Source organism: Triticum dicoccoides, chromosome 5A (assembly GCF_002162155.2).
Source record: "Triticum dicoccoides isolate Atlit2015 ecotype Zavitan chromosome 5A, WEW_v2.0, whole genome shotgun sequence".
Taxonomy (NCBI): Eukaryota; Viridiplantae; Streptophyta; class Magnoliopsida; order Poales; family Poaceae; genus Triticum; species Triticum dicoccoides.
Genome location: NC_041388.1, coordinates 13,888,974 through 13,899,832, shown reverse-complemented (window position 1 = coordinate 13,899,832; position 10,859 = coordinate 13,888,974).

Sequence of the window (10,859 nt, the reverse complement as noted above, 5' to 3'; positions counted from 1 at the left end):
TGGTCATGTGACCTAAATTTTGGATTTTATTTGTCAAGATGATGCGATTACGGAACTCTCATGGATTTAACTGCATCTAGTTATCAATTGTCATACCTGATGCATTTTATATACGAGAATGCGGTCCTGTATGTGATCAAATTTTCTTGGCTTTTATTTTTGACGGCGCTGCTAGCATGAGCAGTGTTTGTTTCGCACATGCATGTTCTGTCATTATTCAGTGCGGTGTTTATGTAGAGCTAATTCAAAAGTCTTCAGCTAGCTTCTCACCCTTGCTCCTTATCCCCATCTCCTGCTCTTGTATCCCTCCCCTGCTTGCTGATTTCTCTCGCCAAATCTCATTGTATCCCCAACTTGTACCCAAATGCCGGTATTGATCCTGAGTGTTCGTCTCATCTCTCTGTTTGGGTTGTGACACCAAGGTAGTGGCCCTGCAACTTTGCCCGTCATTTTGACAACCAGTTTACTTTCTTCAGATTTATAGGTACACTCAGATCCATTCCTAGGTATTGAATAAGTCTTGAAAGGGAGTATCTATGCACCGGACGTCCATGAACTTCTCACCATTCTTCATGCAATTGGCATTCAACTACTCACTTCATGATGTTTTCACCATTCTTCTTTATTTTTCCTTTTACAAGAGGAACCAAAAAATGGAAGCAGACTGGTCACATGATTTGTGTGGTGTGCACTCCAATGCTATAACAGTTTTTGAATGACTTGTTCAACACTATCTGCATGTTTAGCTGAGAAAAAAAAACTATACATAGACTTACTATATATACTCACCTACATTGTGAACAAAGGTGTGAAAAGTCTATTAATGTAATGAGTTTGGATTTGTTTTCCTCCATGTTAGTTTTAGTCCGTGGTATACTCTGAAATATTGGAGGAAAACAAAAGAGCATGATAAGCACATACTTTTTGCGGCGGCACCAAGATATTTGTAAATTTCAAATACAATCATTTGAGCGAGGAACTTGAGTTGAAATACCACACAGAGCAAGGAAGGAGAAGCGCTTGTCGCTGCTTGTGATGCGATTGGATTTACTGCAATATGGACTGCCTTAGAGACTGCTGGTAGGCGGAAGATACTAATATTGACATGTGCCCACATGATCGAGCACATAGACCATGGTGCTTGGCGGCCGATTGATATGGACACGGTGAACAACCTGTATGACATTCAGTTGTATTGCCCCCACTCTGAGGTCTGTCGCAGCATCAACTACAGCACGAGTCCCTGCCGTTGATGGTGTATGTGAGAGAAATTGCAACTGAGACCATAGGCCGTACCATCTCTCTACCTGTACATGACTGTCGATGCAGTTAAGGAAACAATGTATGTTCATTGCTATATATGTTTTTTTTACACTGGAACACCTTGCATTCCAAATTATGACGGACCGACCAAACCGGCGGGATTAAAACCTGGCACTCCGCATTGCTCTGGCTACCATAAGACACCAGCACGCACGCTCCAGGACAGTACAAGACTTGATAATCAATAAAACCCATTCGGACTAAATACTTCGCTTCACGAAAGAGCACGCCAAGAGGACGTCGATCAAGCTTAGTAGAGGCGACAGCCTGTTGGAGCTCTCTCCCCTCCGTTTCACCTTTTGGCATTATACCAGATCAACATGAACTCTGTACGCAGATCGGACAGAGAACATGCCTTTGGCTATAAAATCATCATACTGCTCTCTAACTGGAATCTGCATGGTTGCCTTGGCATCCTCGGCGCAAAACGTTTATATCGTCTCCGGACCCAACTCACCAGATCATACCCGCCCTCACCACTTGCACTCCTGGCAATATGTTACACCAAACATAGCTCATTCCAGCCTTAGGTTCTGCTTGTAACATGTCTCCTGCTGGGCAGCACTTTGCTTTGAGTACGCGAGCGCACAAAGAGTCACGGGGCTTGTAAGTCTCCACACCTGTCGGGCTCGGGCGAGCATGGCAATATTGAAGGAGTGTAAATCATGGAACCCCGGTCCCTCTTTTCCTTTGGAAGCTTCAATCTTTGCCATCCAACCTAGTGATGTTTGTGCTCATCCTCCTGACTTGCCCACCAGAATTTTCAGACCATCTGACTAATGCTCTCAATCTTGCCATATATGTTTGCCTACTCATGATAACGTCTGACTACTTACTTACGTTAAGATCAAGTATATTTCACAGCCAAAATATATTAAAAATACCAAGCTCACCAGATTTGAAGCCTTCTGGTGTGTCGGGGGCTGCGGGTTTGCTGGGGCCTGCCTATAAGGGCGTTAAATTCACAAATATTTTTAAATTTTACGGACATACTTAAGTCTGTGAGCATTTTGTAAATTTTCTAACTTTATTTCAAATTTGTGATTTTTTTTGAATCTATGAATATTCTTATAAAAAATCATGGTTTTTTTGTTTGCAATTTTAAAAAAACCTAGATTTGTAAAAACTACAAACATCTTTTGATTTAACTACCTTTTCTCAAATAAAAAGGGTAACCGGCCTTTTACGAGTTAGCAGTAAAGCTGACTCAATGTGAACTTTACATAAAATTGAGCTAGCGAGTGGAGTAGGGAGCTAAGCTGAGTGAGCGACAACTTCGCCGGCCAACCCATGTGAACTTTATAGCAACAGTTGCATGGTATCAATGTGGAATATGAGCTCTCAAGGGGCTCACACAAGAATAGCTGACACCGAGGCCAAAAGATGCAATGACACCACGACCACGCATCAAGCAACTCCACTCTCCTCTTATAAGAAATACCGTCTCTAACAACAACCCATCATGATATACGAACGGGAAACACGACCAGAGCGTAACTAAATACCAAGCCAACACAGATAAAAACCAAAACGAAAACAACCGGCCACAAATAACCTGCTAGAAAAAAGGACATCCCAGGAATGAAGAACAGCGTGGCGAAGCGCGTATTAGCCTCCAGTTGGTATCTAGGTTTGATGGTGCGTCATGTATGTCAAAACAACACTATATTGTACATATTCCACGCATGCCAGTCAACAACGGATTCTAAAGAAAGATGATTATTTGGCAGCGAGCTTGGTTTCTCTTCCTCTTCGTGGTGGTGTTGTCTGCTATGTGTTGGTGTGGTGCGTGACATTTGTGTCTTATGTGCTTCTTCGAGTGTTTAGCTCGTTGACTGGAGGTGCAAGGATGGCACGATGCGTGTGGGTCATCTCTCAGTCGGCACTTGTTGGTGCCACGGTTATGTTTGGTGGTGTTTTGGTTGGTTGTTGGCCCAAATGGGTGTATTTATGCTATGGACACCCATGAACTTCTCACTATACATCATGTTATTGACATTGAACTACTCATTTCATGAAGTTTTTGCGTTCTTTTCTCTTCCTTAGTTGAAAAAGGAAACAAAACATGGATGTAGAATGGCCACATGATTTTTAGTCTGTACTCACATGATAAAAGAGATGTTGAAACAGTTTTTGAACTACTTGCTCAACACTTATCGCATGCTTAGCTAACAAATTATATATATAACCCCACACCACACATACTATCTGCCTTGAGAATTAGGATGTCAAAGGTCCATTGTTTATGAGTCTAGATATGTTTTCTTCCATATTACCTTTAATTTATGGAATACTCTGAAATATTGGAGGAAAACAAAAGATCGTGATAAGAAATTTACTATACTGCCTTCATCAAGATACCCATAAATCTAGAAGAGCAACCCTCTTTGCAAACTGGACAGTTAGACAATGGTTTTGTATGTATAATAAATTATTGTCCTTGTGAGGGTAACACAATTGTTTTTCATTCCAATTAGATTCAACCCACACCGCTGCTGCATTACCATGGATTCGACGACAAGTTGCCAAACGGAGGGGATGACAATCCGGCAAGCACAAGGAGCGGCAATAAGACTTGGCAGCGAATCCGTGAAGAGTTGCCGACGGAGGTAACAGCAGGGATGGCGGCGGATTTTGGTGCTGCGGTAGGATGCATTAATTTGCTGTATACGAGAACGTAGAATTCTATGTGATCAAATTTTCTTGGGTTTATTCTTGGAGGTCGGTAGGTCAGTGTTTGTTCGCACATGTTCTTTTATTATTAGAGAAAAGTATGTTTTGGTCCCTCAACTTCCCAAAAAATATAGATTTGGTCCATTAAGATTTTTTTGGTACATGTTTGGTCCTTCAAGTCACAAAACCAGGTCAGTTTAGTTCAAAACCAGATTTTGACCACTTTGACCGGGTTTGACCTCCCAGATTTTGACCGGGTTTGACCGAATGAACAGTAAATTCGAAAAAAAATCTGAATTTTTTTTGTCATTCACTATGCTTACACATGCACAAGATGCGTGCAATTTTCGTGGCCTTTCAATACTCGAGGAGCTCGTAGCAAAAAAAAAAAACAGAAATCTACTCTAGGTGAACAGTAAATTTGCAAAAATAGCAAAAAAAAACATCTGATTTTTTTTGGCACCGGTGTGCTACGTGCATACAAATGTTTGTTGTTTGTAAAATGATGTCCGATGAGCTCTAGCCAAAAAAAACAAATTTTGACTTTTTTTGTGAGCGAAAATTTGGTTTTTTTGCCACAAACTCCTTGAATGTCCAAAGATATGAAGAAAAGTTGCACTGGCCTTTTGAACCGGAGCATATTGAACCCCCAAATATTTCAATTTTATTTTATTTTTATTGCTATTTTTTAAAATTTACTGTTCACTTACCGTAGTTTTTTTTGCCACGGGTCCCTCGAGTGTCGAAAGACCATGAAAATTGGCACGCACCTTGCGCATGTAAGCATATTGGATGCCAAAAAATTCAGATTTATTTGAGTTTTTTTATTTCTTTCAAATTTACTATTCATCTGGTCAAACTCGGTCAAAGTGGTCAAAATCTGGTTTTTCACTAAACTTTTCCGGTTTTGAGACTTGAAGGACCAAATGTGTACCAAAAATTTTTGGGAGACCAAGTCTATACTTTTGGGAACTTAGGGACAAAAAATATACTTTTCTCTTATTATTATTAAGTTCGGTGTTTATAGAGCTAATTTAAAAGCAATCATCAGTCAACTGTTTTATCTCCGTCATCTTTTGCGCTGCGTCCCACATGGCAGTAGGAGAGAATCGCTCCATTTACAACAGGGAAAGCACAGAAGCAAGCAGCGAATTGATCTGCTTTCTCACCCTTGCTCCTGTTCTTCACCTCTTGCTTGCTGGTTTCTCTCCCCAAATCTCATCGACCCCCAACATGTACCCAAATACTGCTATTGATCCGACTGTGCGTCCCATCTCTCTGTTTGGGTCGTGACACGAAGGTAGTGGCCCTGCAACTTTGCCAGTCATTTCACTGTTATGTTTTAAAATCAGTTTACTTTTTTCAGATTCATAGGTACACTCTGGTCTATTCCTAGGTAGTATTGAATAAGTCTTGAAATTCCCCGCAAAAAAGAAGAATAAGTCTTGAAACTAAGGGAGTATTTATGCCTTGAACTTCTCACCATTCTTCATGCAGTTGACATACAAGATTCAACTACTCACATCATGAGGTTTTCACCATTCTTCTTTAATTTTGTTTTGCAAGAGGAAACAGAAAACGGAAGTACAAAGGCCAGATGATTTGTGATGTGTGCACTCCAATGACAAAAAAAGAATGATAAAACAGTTTTTGGATGACTTGTTCAACACTATTTGCATGCTCAGCTGGAAAAAAATACACAGTCGTACCCTATATATACTCACCTACCTTATGAATTAGGGTGCCAAAAGTCTTCTCTGAATACAAAAAAATGTTGCCAAGAGTCCATTAACACAATGAGTTTGAATTTGTTTTCCTCCATATTAGTTCGAGTCCGTGGAATACTCTGAAATATTGGAAGAAAACAAAAGAGCATAGTAAACACATGCTTTTCACCGTGACGCCAAGATATTTGTAAATTTAAAATACAATCATTCCCTCGAGGAACTTGACTTGAAATACCGCACAAAGCAAGGAAGGAGAAGCGCTCATCGCTGCTTGTGATGCCGTCGGCTTTGTTTCAGTAGGGTCGCTCGGAGAGGCTGCTGATCGGCGGAAGAATATTGATATGTGCCCACATGACTGAGCGCATATATGCAGCCGATCCATATGAGCCTCAATTGGATCGCCAAGGAGGCTGCGAAGGGCCCAGGAGCTCTTTCCCAACACCAAGTGCAGCCAAGACTCGCTGATGTTACCGGCATTTGCGAGCAAGATTGCGCTGAGCACTGAGACCATAGGCATGCGTGGGGGCACTTGGGGAGACGCATACTTCATAGCCGCATCCAGAGCTGCACTTGATCAATGTGCTCCAGCCGGGCCATCTTTGCCTCATGCCGTCCTGACCAAGCAACTTGATCCACCTCTTCTACCAGGGGTATAAATGTAAGGTGGTAGACATCTTTAGCACCAATGCCGCTGGTGCAGATTGGGAGCACAACACGCCTCTGTTCAACCTGGCCGACAAAGTTATCGGTGACCTGCATGGCAGCTTCCGCGAGTACCACCCCTACTTCATAGCGCTTCAGCACCTCCACGTGTTCTGAGTCCTTCAGGTTTTAATCTGCCTTGGTGCGCCTCGCGCCGTGTGTGCCCTCGTCCTCGCAATCTGTGTCGTCGCTGGTGAAGGTGTTGAAAAGCAGGTGCAAGACTGATCATGCTTTAAGTTTAGCCGAGAAACGACTGGCACAAAGAGTTGTTGCTGCATGGACTGAGATATGGTTACACCTGAACAAGTGGCTCGTTCTGTGTGTGTATCTTAGGAACTCAAGTAAATCACAGGAGCTAGGTAGTAGTTTCTTATTCCTGACCGATGCCCTCATTGAGTTGCTTTTCTGAACCTGGTGACTGAATTTTCTTCTTCTTTCTGTATGTACATGATTGTCGATGCAGTCAGACATGTAAACTGTATATTCATTGCAGATATAATGTGAACTCTATTTTTTTGCAGATATAATGAGAACTCGCAATGCAAAATATATTGATCGCTCTACTCTGAAACATTTCACAGCCAATTTATCATCCGCTGTCAACACCTCCATACAAACAGGTTATTAAGTTCTAAAATGCTCAAAATAGGTAGCCACTAAACTGGTCTAAGCTCCTGCTAAATCCCATTCATGCACATTAGAGATACACGGAAATTTTTCAGAGTAAACTCTTCTATGACACGGACATTCATACACATTAGGGCTACTCCTAGCCGACAGTGCGACTTTGCCCACTTTGGGTGAAGCTCCTGGCAGTTATGTGCATCATCATAATTCATAAGCCCATTCTCTGCAATCCATACGAACCCCTGTCACCTGGTGGATCGCTCTCCTAATCATCTGGTGGATTTGGCTCGAGCGTAACGACCGCATTTTCAGGAATCTCGAGCGCCCTGTCCGGGTAGTGCTGGAGCTTCTCATCTACGTGGGTGAGGTCTATGCAGCCTGGAATCCTGTTTTTTCTTTTTGTCTTTTGGCAGCCATTGGTTGCTTTTGTACAGACTAGCGCTCTGTCGCTGCTTCTTCTCATAATGCAAACGCAGTTCGCCTGCGCTTCCTCAAAAAAAATACGAACCCCTGTTTGACAGTGGCCAAGTTATCCATCCTCAATTGTCTTTCAACAGGTTGATGCGACAACATTAGAGCTAGACCCCGCAAAACGCCCCGGCCCGCAAAATAACCGCCAAATTGCGGGTCGGGGATAGAAAATCTGCACGAGCAGACCCCGCGTGCCGCCCTGGCCCGCAATTTTTTTTGTGGGGCGCGGCAAATCTTCTCCCCCAACCTCTATCTTCACGGGTTGGGAGGCCGACCCGAGCTCAACCTCTATCCCGCGCGAGATTTGGCGGGAGGGACATTTCCGCGCAGCCCTTCCCGCTCCCCGCACCCTCCGCCACCATTGCCCCCACTCCGCAAGCTCCGGCTGCTCTTCCCCGGCCGTCCGTCGCCGCCATGGATGACCCCCTGCTGTCCCCCGTCACCGTCAAGGTCGAGCACACTCCTTCCGCTCGGGCGGATCTCGTCGCCGGCCAAGTTGGCCCCGCCGCCGTCACCCAAGCCCAAGCCGCGCCTGCCCGCAAGCGGCAGGGCAACGTTGTCGTGCAGGGCAGGAATCCGGCCGCCCCCGCCGCGATGGCCCACGCTCCGGGCGCCAACGCGGCAGCGCGATCCCGGCCGGCGGCGGAGAAGGTCAGCAAGGTCGCGGGCGTAAAGCGGAGGAAGGCTCCGGCTTCAAAGAAGCCACCTTCTTCAACCTCTCGCTCCATCCCGCCGCAAGGAGGTGCTCCGGCGATGCCGTTCAACGGTGTCGCTCCCCCCGCGAGCGAGGTGTTCGACGAAATGGCCGGAAGGTATGCGCCTTCGGTCTTGGCGATTCCCTTTCATTTTTCGCCATTATTCTCGATAGCGCGTGACTTGTTATCGTTCGCTACAGCGGTGGTTCAAACAATGGAACAACCGAGTTCGTGAACTTGTTGGACACGAACGTGGTTGACATTGATCAAGCCCCTTTCGAACCATTCGAGTACAATGAAACGGAGGCCGGCATGGATGATCATGGTTGTGCGGACGAATTGGAGGAGGTCGAAGCGGAAGCGTTTGAGCAATCGCAAGTAAAAACTGGGAAAAGCATAAGATCGAAGAACTACACGATCTTGGAAGATCAAGCTTTGATTCAAGCATGGAGTGCGGTGTCTCTTGATGCATGCACGGGTACATCTCAAACTTCCAAAAAATATTGGCAAATGATCGAAGATCAATACTTCCGCATTATGGCAAAGTATCCCAATAGGACTCCACACACATTTCGGTCGCTTCAAGGGCGTTGGGAGAACATCAATCCTATGTGCAGCCGTTGGGCAGTTTGCTTGTAGCAAGTACGCAATGCACCTCCAAGTGGCACCATAGAGTCCGACTATGTGAGTTGGTTTTGCCTTTGTTCAAATTGTGCATCATCATATTGCATCATGAGAAGTGATTGGATCACTTTGTTCACATTGTGTAGGAAAAAATTTCTCAACATAGATACAAGGACATGGAAGCTTTGGAAGGCAAATTTTCAAACTAGAGCATTGTTGGGAGTTGCTCCAAAAGTGCGAGAAGTGTAAGTTGATCGACAAAGAATCCCCATCAAAGAGAGGCTCACTTACAAACATGGATGAAGATGAGGATGATGATGGTCCAAGAAATTTGCACAAGCCCGATGGTGACAAGAAGACCAAGGAGAAGATGAAGAGAGAGCAAGAAGCATCAAGCTTGAGGGAGAAGATTGATGCCATGTTGCAATCCAACGAGTCGATGTTGTTGAAATCGTTGGAGATCAAGAAAGAGTTAGCCGAGAAGAAGGCGAAGGAGAAGCAAGAAAAGTGGCAGTTGCTCAAGGAAGAGGGACTGCGCAAAGCTGCCATCGAGGAGAGAAGAGCACGAGCCGCCGAAAACAAATCTATGTCCATGTTGCTCGCCGAAGAGAACAAGATCATGTCAATGAACCGCAATGACACGGACGACCTCACCAAAACATGGCATGATATGGCAAGGAGGGAAATCTTGAAGAGAAGAATGGTGGTGTCGGCCGGTTCGTGCTACAGTTTCGGTGATGTTTTCTCCGCTCCATATGGTGGCAATGTGGATGATTTCGGTGCGGGAGTTGGAACAAGCGCCGGAGGTGGATTCGGTGGCGCCGATGAACTCCAACGTGGACTCGATGGCGCGGAGTGAAGATCGATCAAGATGATGCCGGACATGGGCGCAAACCTTTTGCAGGGCCCTCTTTTGCTTAGTCGTAATGAACTTGGCTTCTATTTACGCGTAAAACTATTTGTGTCGTTTGAATTTGAACTTGTTTGTGAAATCCTATGTCAAATGCGAGATTTGCAGTTTATCTGTTTGCGGGTCGTCATGGCGGTGTCCGAGCAGAACCCGCATAGCCGACCCGTAAAAAAGCATATTCCGCGAATATGTTTTTTTACGGATCCGTTTGCGGGGTCTGCATCTGTACTAGCCCATGCCGGCCCGTAAAAACTGTTTGTAAACGCGTTTTACGGGCCGGCGTTTTACGGGGTCTGCTAGAGTTGCTCTTACATGGTAACTGGTTAAGTAATACACATTGCCAAGGTCAACTAATGCTAATGATCAATCAACTAAATTTGTGATGGAGGAACAGGTTTCATCGCTGCACCTCCAGTCAACACAGGAACACAAGTCCGAGAGTATACATGTGTGTATAACACTGATGCATTCAGATAATCCTGCTTCATAAATGCTTCCTCCGCTTGTCGGTTCAGGTCAGGCACCCTCTTTTTCACAAAATTTTCATCCTGCACAACTCATAATACCTTGAATCAGGTGCATATGTATAAAGAGGTCTGATGTTAAGGTGACACGGATGGATACAGGAAACGATTTTAATCAATGCATTTGTTTTATACGAGAATAGTCTTGTATGTGATCAAATTTTCTGGCTCTATTTATTCTTAATAACCACGGCTAGCAGGGTTAGTGTTTGCTCATGCATGTTCTGTTATCATTCAGTCAACTATTTTGTCTCCGCCAGAATAGACGTCCTTTAACTTCTCATCATGCTTTATGCAATTGACAGTCAAGTACTCACTTCATGAAGTTTTTGTCATTCTTCTTAATTTTTCTTTCTGCAAGAGCAAACGAAAAACGGAAGTACACATGATTTGTGCTGTGTGCACTCCAATGATATATGATAAAACAGTTTAGGAATGACTTGTTCAACACTATTTGCATGCTTAGCCGAGAAAAAAAACTGTACATGTTATATATATACTGACATACCTTGTGAATAAGGGTGTCAAAAGTCCATTAAGGCAATGAGTTTATTTTTCCCCTCCATATAAGTTTCAGACCGTA